Genomic DNA, 12,970 nt, shown 5'->3' on the forward strand with positions numbered 1-12,970 from the left:
CCTTTGGAAACCGTTACAAAAAGTAAGCAATATAAGTAGTGGCTTTTGGCAAACCTTGCAACACTCTCTCGCTCCGCCGTCTCTGTGCTTCGTTCAATTTTTCTCTTCCAGCCGTGCAAGCATACCATTATTTTTACAGTTTTTACTTTTATTTGCAATTGTTATTTTTCTTTTCCAGAAATTCCTTAAGCATTTAATTAATTTTTCACACAATAGTTTCTACACCGAAAACTATTGTGTACCTTTTACTAGATCTAACCTTACGTTAGATCCTAGATTTTTATTCCTTCGCTTTTTATTTTCCTGTCCGATTGAAGAATTCAAGAACAAATCCAACGGGTCTGTGGTGGAGTGTTCAAGACTGCTATTAATTACTCAGGTTCTTTAATTATTGTTTGAATTTATATATGCCCTTTTATTGTTTATTTATATTATTTGCCTGAGATGGATTTATTTGTGCATTGTTTATATCTGTTTAGCATGTCTGGCTAATTTACTTAGGTATCGGTATGTAAAGTAAGCGGAATAAAGGAATCGAAACTAAGTTTGTTTAATTTCATTTAAAAATAAATCACTCTTTTTATGGTCTCAATTTACAGGTTTAATAACAAAGTTTTTGTACGAGAGTAAAAGACATAAAGAAGTTAAATTCAATAGAACGAGAGTTTGAGTTTCTAACTGGACATAGTAAATTGAGCATTAATTCTAAATCAGGGCGAAAGCAATTTTTAGAGTTAATTAAATTCTAATCTTTTTCAAAAAGTATTTTTAAAAGTTAAATGTGAGGACGAGAGTTAAGCATTTGAATTTAATTATATAATCTAAGTCAACAGAGCGAGAGTTTGAGACGAGGGTATTTAAACGATTAGTGTTTTCTTAAAAAGAGTTTCCATAGATTCTGTTGTTTTCAAAAGGTGATTTTGGACTTAACCAATAAGTGACAGTTGCGTTAATATAAAGTCATAGTCTATTCAACAGAGCGAGAGTTTGAGAGAAGACTTTTTTAATCAATGGTATTTACTAAAAAGATTTATTTTAAAAAACCAAGAAACCAACGAAGATTTGATTCCCTAATTACGACGAACTACATACCGATATCCGCTTTATTGATATTTAATCTAGATCTTATTTTAGTTTTAACTTTTCCCCCGAACAATCAAAGTATCATCCGCCTTAGCTTTACGAAGTAACCTTAGATAACGGTATATCGATTCATAAGTCCCTGTGGGATCGATATCTTTTAAAACTACGCGATAGAACTGTGCACTTGCAGTTTGTACCCCAAATTCGACTCATAAAGTCGCGATCAAGTTTTTGGCGCCGTTGTCGGGGACTTTTATTTAGTCGATATCGTAACTCTTCTGTTACGCTGTAGAGACTAAGGCTTATTTTTAATTTTTATTTCTTTCGTTGATTTGTATGCCACACACTCGCTCACAAGGCGAGCCGTTCTACTTACGAATCAACGACATCGAACTATATCTCCGAGTCTTACGATGAATTCGGGAATATCGTGCTGCAAACAATCTCCCTCCTATTGAAATTCCTGATCTCAAAAATCTTCTTCCTTCACCGATACCCGAGATGGCAGAACCAGCTCGTGCTCTTCGAGATTACGCCGCTCCATCGCAAGATGAGCCTCATTCGAGTATTGCTCCACCCGCAATCGAAGCAAACAACTTCGAACTTAAACCTTCACTGTTGCAAGCAGTGCAATAGAACCAATTCTTTGGAAATCCTACCGAGGATCCAAACCTTCATTTATCCGTATTTGTCCAATACGCTGATACTGTTAAAGCTAATGGTGTCACTTCAAAGGCAATTCGACTTCGTCTCTTTCCTTTCTCGTTAAGAGGTAGCGCTAGAAGATGGCTTCAGTCTCTTCCTTCCAACTCAGTCACCACATGGAACGAGTTGAAGAAAGTCTTTCTTGCCCGATATTTTCCGCCGAGCAAAACAGCTATGTTAAGAGCCCAGATAAATGGATTTAAACAGAAAGATAACGAGTCTCTTTTCGAAGCATGGGAAAGATACAAAGACATGATGAGACTTTGTCCACACCATGGTTTAGAGGACTGGTTAGTGATTCATACCTTCTATAATGGTCTCTTGTACAACACGAGGTTAACAATAGACGCCGCCGCAGGTGGTGCACTTATGAACAAACCTTACGCTGATGCTTATCAACTTATCGAGAGCATGGCCCAAAACCACTATCAGTGGGGAAGCGAAAGAACAATGGTAGAAAAACCTCAGGCGAAAAGTGGCATGTACGAGATAAGTAACCTTGATCATGTTAATGCAAAAGTAGAAGCTTTGGCCCAGAAAATTGAAAGTTTAAATGTATCACCTCCAGCCACCGTGGTTGCCATAACTCAGAATTGCGAGGTCTGTGGAATCCAAGGTCACACTCCTGCAGATTGTCAGCTCCTAACAGGAATCCAAGCAGAGCAAGTAAACTATGCTCAAGGAAATCCCTACTCGCATACCTATAACTCCAACTGGAAGAATCATCCTAATTTTTCATATAAGAGTAATAATGCCTTATACGCGCCTGGACAAGCTCCAAATCAAGCCCCAGCTATACCTCCGGGATATCAAAAGCCGATCCCATCTACACCTAACAATAACGTTCCTAGGAAATCCAACTTGGAAATCATGATGGAGAACTTCATAGCTTCTCAACAGCAAACCAATAAAGATTTCTTAAACCAGAATGTACACACTGGCGAACAAATTAAACAACTAGCAAGTAAAGTAGATGCCCTGGCTACTCATAACAAAATGCTGGAAACACAAATATCACAAGTAGCTCAACAACAAGCGCCTACTGCTGCCCCAACTGGTACATTTCCTGGACAGCCCCAACCTAACCCGAGAAGCCACGCTCATGCAATCATACTAAGAAGTGGAACAGAAGTGGAAGGACCGTCTGATCCAAGAACTGAGAACCAAAACTCTAAAAAGTCAACTGAGGAAGAAAATAAACCTAAGGAAAAGGAAGAGAGTAATAAGGAAACCGTAGAAAAGAAAGAACCTTATATACCTCCACCACCTTAGAAACCACCTATCCCTTACCCTCAAAGGCTTATTAAAACCAAAGACACGGGCCAATTTAAAAAATTTGTTGACCTACTGAAACAATTAAACGTCACAATTCCTTTTACAGAAGCTATTACGCAGATGCCCTCATATGCTAAGTTCTTAAAAGAAATTCTTTCTAATAAAAGGAAACTTGAAGAAAGCGAAACTGTTACACTCACTGCTGAATGTAGCGCTATAATCCAGAATATGCCTCCTAAACTTAAAGATCCAGGTAGTTTCTCTATACCCTGTCACATAGGAAAATTTGTCATAGACAAGGCCTTATGCGATTTAGGAGCCGGTATTAGTGTTATGCCTTTATCCATATGCAAGAAACTTGAAATGGGAGAATTAAGACCAACTAAAATGTCTGTGCAACTAGCGGATCGTTCTGTTAAATATCCTGTAGGAATTCTTGAAAACGTTCTCGTGCGCATAGGTCAATTCTACATTCCAACCGATTTTATAATTATGGACATTAGAGAAGATGAAGTTACACCCATTATACTGGGAAGATCGTTCTTAGCAACTGCCGGTGCAATCATAGACGTAAAACGAGGACGACTCACTTTTGAAGTGGGAGAAGAGAAAATTGAGTTCATTCTTTCCCAATTTTTGAAAGCACCTGCAATAGGAAAACTCGAAACAGAAAAACTCCTGCATATCTTAAGAAAATATCCAACCGCACTAGGATACAACATCACCGACCTTAAAGGAATAAGTCCTTCTATTTGTATGCACCGTATCATGCTAGAAGAAGACTGTAAAACTTCTAGGGAACACCAGAGGAGACTAAACCCGATCCTGAGTGAGGTAGTGAAGAAGGAAATAACCAAGTTATTAGAGGCAGGTATCATATATCCTATATCTGATAGCAAATGGGTTAGTCCTGTACACGTAGTACCGAAGAAAGGAGGTATAACAGTTATTGAAAATGAAAAAGGAGAAACTATAACTAAACGAATCGAATCGGGATGGAGAATATGCACTGACTATAGGAAACTAAACAAAGCAACCCGAAAAGATCATTTCCCTTTACCATTCATTGACCAGATGTTAGAACGATTAGAAAAACATTCTCATTTCTGCTATCTAGACGGTTATTCATGCTTCTTTCAAATACCAATTCATCCTGATGACCAAGAATAGACAACATTCACGTGTCCTTTTGGTACCTTCGCTTATCGACGAATGCCGTTTGGCTTGTGCAATGCTCCTGCAACCTTCCAAAGGTGCATGATGGCGATATTCGCCGATTTTCTCGAAAACATCATGGAGGTATTTATGGATGATTTTTCCGTATGCGGACAAAGCTTTGAAGAATGTCTTGAAAACCTAGAAAGAGTTCTGGAACGATGTGTAAAAGTAAACCTAGTACTTAATTGGGAAAAATGTCACTTCATGGTACAAGAAGGAATTGTTTTAGGACATATCATCTCAAATAGAGGAATTGAAGTAGACAAAGCCAAAATAGAGGTAATCGAAAACCTTCAACCTCCGAAAACTGTGAGAGAAGTACGAAGCTTCTTAGGACATGCCGGTTTTTATCGACGACTCATTAAAGACTTCTCTAAAATAACTAAACCTTTGACCGGACTATTGATGAAAGAGGTTGAATTCATATTCGACAATAAATGTTTAGAAGCATTTCAAACGCTTAAACAAGCATTGATCTCCGCGCCCATAATGCAGACACCAGATTGGAATGAACCATTCGAAATAATGTGTGATGCCAGTGATTACGCTGTGGGTGCTGTTTTAGGACAACGAAAGGATAAAAAGCTTCACGTCATATACTACGCAAGTAGAACTCTAGATGAAGCACAAATGAATTACGCCACAACCGAGAAAGAACTTTTAGTAGTAGTATTTGCACTAGATAAATTTCGTTCTTACTTGGTCGGAGCCAAAATAATCATTTACACTGACCACGCTGCTATCAAGTACCTCTTAACAAAAAAGGATGCTAAACCTAGACTCCTAAGGTGGATCCTGCTGCTACAAGAGTTCGATTTGGAAATCAAAGACAAGAAAGGAACTGAAAACATAGTAGCAGATCACCTCTCTAGACTCGAAAACCTGGAACCGGAAAGAACATCGATCAACGATGATTTCTCGTACGATAAACTTATAGCTACTTTGGAGGAAAATAAACCTGATAAACAGGTAGAAACCACCTTAGCTATATCTGTTACACCATGGTACGCTGATCTCGTAAATTATTTAGCTGCCGGAATAGTTCCACCTACTTTATCCTACCAGCAAAAGAAACGATTCTTCTATGACATAAAACACTATTACTGGGATGACCCTTTACTTTTCAAAAGAGGCCCCGACGGTATTTTCCGTCGGTGTATACCCGAAGAAGAGGTAGAAAATATACTCCAACACTGTCACCACGCTCCTTATGGTGGACATGCAAGTACATCCAAAACCTGCTCCAAAATCCTACAAGCCGATTTTTATTGGCCGAATATATGGAAGGATGTGCATGCGGCTATCAAGAAATGTGATAGATGTCAACGCACAGGAAACATATCTAGACGTGACGAGATGCCACAAAAAGGCATTTTGGAAGTAGAGATTTTCGACGTGTGGGGAATAGACTTCATGGGACCTTTTCCACCTTCTTTCGGTAACAAGTACATACTCGTAGCGGTTGACTACGTATCAAAATGGATTGAAGCTATAGCTTCTCCAACAAATGACACGCGAGTAGTAACTAGACTCTTTAAGAATATAATATTTCCAAGATTTGGTGTCCCGAGAATAGTAGTCAGTGATGGTGGATCGCATTTCATATCTAAGATACTCAAAAAACTACTGTTTAAGTATGGTGTGAGACATAGAGTAGCGACACCTTACCACCCTCAAACCAGTGGGCAAGTGGAAGTGTCTAACAGAGAAATCAAACAAATATTGGAAAAAACAGTCGCCACCTCAAGGAAAGACTGGTCATTGAAATTACCAGAAGCTTTATGGGCATATCGAACCGCTTACAAAACTCCCATAGGGACAACCCCATTTAAGCTTATTTATGGAAAATCTTGCCACCTCCCGGTAGAATTAGAACATAAAGCCTACTGGGCTATTAAAAATCTAAATTTAAACTATAAGGCCGCTGGTGAAAAGCGAATCCTTGATATAAACGAACTAGAGGAACTCAGACGAGACGCTTACGAAAATGCCAGAATCTACAAAGAAAGAACAAAACAATGGCATGACAAGCGCATAGCAAGAGAAATCTTCAAACAAGGCGATACAGTCCTGTTATTTAACTCTAGACTAAAGTTATTCCCGGGAAAACTACGATCTAGATGGTCAGTTTCATTTCAAATTACCAATGTTTTCCCCAGTGGAGTGGTGGAAATTAAAGGAAAATCCATTGAACCGTTTATCGTAAACGGGCAGCGTCTAAAACATTATCATCATACAGAGAACATTGAAGACTCACAAGTCCTGCATTTAGATGTAGTGCCTCCAGAATTTATAGATTATATTTGATAGCTTTTGTCGAGCTTGCGACATTAAACAAAGCGCTTAGTGGGAGACAACCCACAAATATTTATATTTTCATTTCTTACTTAATTATTCTTTTAAAATTTTATTTAGTATTCATTCTTAATCTATTTTAATTTTTCTTCTTCTATTCTTTCGGCATTTGGCCAAATCCTGACTAAAAATCTTGTTTTTCCTTTCTCTAGCTAACACTAACCTGATGGGACAAATTGATCGTATGGGTATCAAATTCAGAGGGAAAGCTCAGAAACAAAAGTTTGAGGAACTAGCAGAAAGAGAGATGCTACCTAGTTTGTATGCTGATGACTGGGCAATGACTGCCCTTGGACTAAGAGAGAGTGTCCTGTATTTGCTGAGTCAGATAGGGTGGGAAACCTCTCCTATCCGTAGACAATTCGTCACCTACCGGAGACTGACACTAGAATTCCTTAGCTCTCTGATCTATCTACCTAGCCATGGAAAAGGAATAAGCAGAGGTTTTATTCAGTTCAGAATATTCAACATGGAGTATCAATTTAACATTCAAGATTTTACCACCCTTTTAGGTTTCCCTACCTCCCTTGATACATTCACTATGAGCCAAGAAGACCTTTTCGAATATAGAGAACTTGAACATTTTTGGGGAAGCTTGACCGAAAATGACGATCCCGAGGAACATGAGTTTCATTCTGGAAACATACATAACCCGACCTTTCGTTATTTCCATAAGATCCTGGCCCACACCCTTTTCGGGAAGAAGTCAAATAGTACCTCAGTTTCACGTGATGAACTCTTCATCATATTTTGTGCTTCCCAGAACCGTCCAGTAAACGGTGCCACTTTTATGTTGGCAAACTTTGACCACCTTATCCAAGATGAACGAGCACCAATTCAAATAGGCGGTTTAATAACCATGATTGGTAATGCTATCGGATTACGTCAGCCTATGCTTCACTTAAGCCCTTTTTGTGGCATTGCGACTATGAGTATACCCTTCCTCTTCAACACTATGTTTATAGTAAACCTAGGGTCTGAAGAGTTTGAGCTTATAATTAACAACCAAGTTCTTTGCCTATTCACCTTGCCTAGTCCGAGGACTAGTGTTCATAACCGCAGTAACTGGCTCTACAACCTGAACGGAACACCCTCTCCTGCTAGATCCACGGAATCCATCCAGGACTATGAGATTTGTGATGACCAGGTCCCTTATGCTGAATCTGACCCTCAGACACCATCTGGTTATTATGATATTGACCCTCCTCCTCAACCTGTCCCGACCGAAGAGTCGGCAATACCTGATCCTAGACATCATATGCCCGGAGATAATTATAACACCATCATTCAAGCCTTGATGTCAGAACAAGACGCCCTCAGAGAAGAGCTAGCTAGCATGGGACAAGAATTTCTGGGATATATGAACAGTATGACAAATCAGTTCCACGAGTTGCTAAACCGTGTTAACTCCTTTGCTCCTCCGGCCAGAGACCCCGCAAGTGGCTAGAAGTTGTTTTTCTTAGTTACTTAGTTTTAGTTTAGGCTATTCATTAGTTTTTACATTATTTTTAATATTAGTATTTGTTTATCTTTCGCATTTTTGTTTTTGTTTTCCAATGTTACATTATGATTATTTTATGAAGCTATTGATCTATTTTACTTTATTATGACTTATGCAATATCTATCAATAATGCTCTCTACTGTTGCTACCTACATGACTTATTGAAAATATATTTATGCAATATTATGGTAGTAGAATAGCATGCAAGGAAATTTAAAAATATCACAATAGCAAAATAAAATAAAACATATGCATAACAAAATAACAACAATAAAATATAATGGTAAAAGCAGTGACCATTGCAGCTTACCGTGTGACGAGCGTCACACAATCTGGCTATGTGAACGTAACACCAAGTGCTTGTGACGCCCGTAATGCCCCTGTCACGAGCGTGACACCGTCTGGCTATGTGAACGTTACTAACCGTTGGGACACGACCGTTACACCATCCCACCTTTTTACCTTCCCCATTTATTCACATTTACCCACATTTACTTACTTTTCAACCACTCCCTTTCCAACTTCCAAATTTTTCCTATAAAAACCCACCATACCTTTCTTCATACACCACAAACCATTCTATAAAATCCATTTCATTTTCTTACCCTTTACTTCTTTCAAACCACTTATCGATATGGCGGGCAACCAAGCTTTCGGAAATATCATCTTCCGATCCGAAGATGATAATTATCAAAGGGAGCAATTCGAGCGTTTCCAACAGCGAGGCGTCCAATCCACCAGGTACCCTGATTTAACTTGTTTACAACAATTAGGATCACTTCAAGGAATAGAATGGATGCTCCGCCTTGCTGGTTTAACCTTTCTGTGCACTCACAATCAACCTACCTATCCATCCCGAACCTTAGAATTTTTAAGTTCCTATTCGTACAAAACTCCCACCGATGAAGACGAGTACTTAACCGGTACCACAACCTTCCGTTTGTTCAACACCGAGTACTCCCTCTCCCAAAGCCAATTGAGTACCATGCTACAGTTCCCCGTAGAAGATCAAGTCCACCCTAGGATACCTCCGAACTCCCCGTGGCACATACACGCCTTCGACCTCTTTAGGAAAATATCCGGTGTAGAAACCAACAACTGGGATGTGCTCATTGCTTCCCATATACATAACCCAACCATCCGGTACTTTATCCGCATCCTGCAAAACACAGTTTTGGGAAGACCGAACAACAGCAAAGTAAACGCCAAGGAATTATTCTTCCTCCAATGCGTCTTTGAAAGCGATACTCAGGTAAACGTTGCCTCCTTCCTATTTCATCACATTCGCACCCTATGTGCTAGAGGCCGTCAACATTTTGTAATAGGTGGATTAATAACCACAATAGCACTTGGCTTAAACCTAGGGGACCGACTCCAAAATTTAGAATCTTTACCTCCCCTATCTATGGATATAAGTTACTGTCGGTCCAGCCGTCTAATCAAAAACAGAGTCGGCGGAGGGTATTACCTTATGGTGAACAACCAGGAAGTCCCCAGCGTTGTTCTACCCAACATTGCCCTAACAGATGTCACCAATCCCAACCGCCACATATATGATCTGAATGCTCCCGAAGCCACCGAGCCTACACAAGCAAACCCGCCTTCAGACGAGTTCGCCGAAATGGAGCAGGGTGATCAAGTTCCTGCACAACAATCAGTCCCGCTCAACCCTTCCGATAATGCAGCTGGTCCATCCTCACGACGTCGTCGACGAAGAAGGCCAACAACCAACGACGACATCATGGATGCTATCGATGGTATGCAAGCGCAGAATTTCGAAGTGATGCAGATGATGCGCCAGATGCACCAACAACAGGAAGCGAGGAATGAAATCACCGATCAGCGGTTCGCTCAGTTGCTCAGCAGGTTTGATGATTTGGAAGTACGTCAAAGATCACCAGGTCCAAGAACAAGAGGCGGAAAGCAGCATTGACTTTAGTTTCCTTTTCTTTTCTTCTTTTTTGTATTTCTTTTGTTTTCTCCGAAACATTGGGGACAATGTTTCATTTAAGTGTGTGGGGGGGGGGGGGGGGAAACCTTGTTCTTTAAACTTTCCCTTTTCAAGTACGTTATCTTTCCTTTCAATGTTATTTCCCTTTCTATTATAAAAATATATATATATATATATATATATATATATATATATAATATACTTATTATAATATATATTTATTCTAAATTAAGTCCCTAGTGTGAGAAATTTCTGTTATCTATTCCCTCAAATTTTCATGAGCCATAACAAAAATTCAACACACTCAGTAAGTATAAAGGTTGCCTATTTCATCAAACTTGAGAAAAATTAAGACAAAAACAATTATTACCGCCCCAACACTCTAAACAAACCTCAACATGTTAGATCAGAAAGGTACCTGTTATACAAGTCCCTGGACTTTTAACTTTATAGTAACCCCGAGTAGTTTATACAAGAAGTCGGCACCATCTTAATACCAAACTACGTGGAGGGCCGATGAATATAAGTGAATGATTCCCAAAATAAAAAAATATATATCAGGAAATGCACTAACTAAGTTAGGTGATCCTTACCAAATCATTTAATCTAAAGGTTGCAGATCATACAAAAACATAATACGAAAGATCCATGATGAGTTGGTTCAGCCGGTATCTGGTGTTGAACTTGGTAGGGCGGACTACGGTCCGATCCCCCGCAATTTGCAATGGACCAAATAGCGAAGTTATCCGACTAATGTACCAGAGCTTCAAGCTAAAAAGGGGATCAGAATCACTAACCGGTCACTCCACTATGTGCGCGAAACGATAAAGAGCTTAATGTGATTTCGCTAGAATGAAAACGGGTGAAATAAGAGTAAAAGAACTAGGCTAGCTATAATGGCATGACTCGAACTGGCTTGCATAAGGTGAGGTTACCTGAGGTTGTAACGGTAGTTGTTGATGTCAAGATTAAACTCAAGTTACTCCTAAACAAAATCTACTTGCAGCCTAGTACGAATTGATGTGTGTTTTGAAATTTCATCTGGCTAATTTTTAAACGATTTCTATACTGTATTTTGCTTGAGGACAAGCAAAGGTTTAAGTATGGGGGAGTTTGATAACATGAAATAATATCACATTCTAGGACTCGATTTAATTAAATTATATTATTATTCACTCCAATTTATTTCATTTTATTCGATATTACTTGGTATTTTGCTTTCTATTTATCTCAGGTAGCTTATTTAAAGCACAAGTGAAAAAGGAAGAAAAGGAGGTGCAAAAAGAAATGAAAAGAAGCAAATTCCACCAAGCCAAGGCCCAGCCCAAAAGCACAGGCGCTGCGCCTGTGACGAGCGCCACACAAGGTGTGACGAGCGCCACACAAGGTGTGACGAGCGTCACGCCCTGCCCACTTGTGTTACGAGCGTAACACATGGTGTGACGGACGTCACACCATTCTCCTATATTTTTGGCTTCAGAAGCGCAACAGAGGCACGTTGAAGCCTATTGTTACGCTTGACCATTGGAACGTGAGGACTTTTACACGGAAAGCCTTTGGAAACCGTTACAAAAAGTAAGCAATATAAATAGTGGCTTTTGGCAAACCCTGCAACACTCTCTCGCTCCACCGTCTCTGTGCTTCGTTCAATTTTTCTCTTCCAGCCGTGCAAGCATACCATTATTTTTACAGTTTTTACTTTTATTTGCAATTGTTATTTTTCTTTTCCAAAAATTCATTAAGCATTTAAATAATTTTTCACACAATAGTTTCTACACCGGAAACTATTGTGTACCTTTTACTAGATCTAACCTTACGTTAGATCCTAGATTTTTATTCCTTCGCTTTTTATTTTCCTGTCCGATTGAAGAATTCAAGAACAAATCCAACGGGTCTGTGGTGGAGTGTTCAAGACTACTATTAATTACTCAGGTTCTTTAATTATTGTTTGAATTTATATATGCCCTTTTATTGTTTATTTATATTATTTGCCTGAGATGGATTTATTTGTGCATTGTTTAGATCTGTTTAGCATGTCTGGCTAATTTATTTAGGTATCGGTATGTAAAGTAAGCGGAATAAAGGAATCGAAACTAAGTTGGTTTAATTTCATTTAAAAATAAATCACTCTTTTTATGGTCTCAATTTACAGGTTTAATAACAAAGTTTTTGTACGAGAGTAAAAGACATAAAGAAGTTAAATTCAATAGAACGAGAGTTTGAGTTTTTAACTGGACATAGTAAATTGAGCATTAATTCTAAATCAGGGCGAAAGCAATTTTTAGAGTTAATTAAATTCTAATCTTTTTCAAAAAGTAGTTTTAAAAGTTAAATGTGAGGACGAGAGTTAAGCATTTGAATTTAATTATATAATCTAAGTCAACAGAGCGAGAGTTTGAGACGAGGGTATTTAAACGATTAGTGTTTTCTTAAAAAGAGTTTCCATAGATTCTGTTGTTTTCAAAAGGTGATTTTGGACTTAACCAATAAGTGACAGCTGCGTTAATATAAAGTCATAGTCTATTCAACAGAGCGAGAGTTTGAGAAAAGACTTTTAATCAATGGTATTTACTGAAAAGATTTATTTTAAAAAACCAAGAAACCAACGAAGATTTGATTCCCTAATTACGACGAACTACATACCGATATCCACTTTATTGATATTTAATCTAGATCTTATTTTAGTTTTAACTTTTCCCCCGAACAATCAAAGTATCATCCGCCTTAGCTTTACGAAGTAACCTTAGATAACGGTATATCGATTCATAAGTCCCTGTGGGATCGATATCTTTTAAAACTACGCGATAGAACTGTGCACTTGCAGTTTGTACCCCGAATTCGACTCATAAAGTCACGATCAAAGGACTGCCACAAAAACCAT

At 38.7% G+C, this 12,970-nt stretch overlaps 1 non-coding gene across 1 annotated transcript; it reads right to left on the reverse strand.

Moving 5' to 3' along the window:
- Positions 1–1,962: 1,962 nt before the first annotated feature.
- Positions 1,963–2,069, reverse strand: LOC127088623 (small nucleolar RNA R71). Its single transcript, XR_007790452.1, has one exon. It is a non-coding gene; the product is annotated as a small nucleolar RNA R71 (small nucleolar RNA).
- Positions 2,070–12,970: the final 10,901 nt, after the last annotated feature.

The sequence above is a fragment of the Lathyrus oleraceus genome, chromosome 5 (assembly GCF_024323335.1).
Source record: "Lathyrus oleraceus cultivar Zhongwan6 chromosome 5, CAAS_Psat_ZW6_1.0, whole genome shotgun sequence".
Lineage (NCBI taxonomy): Eukaryota > Viridiplantae > Streptophyta > Magnoliopsida > Fabales > Fabaceae > Lathyrus > Lathyrus oleraceus.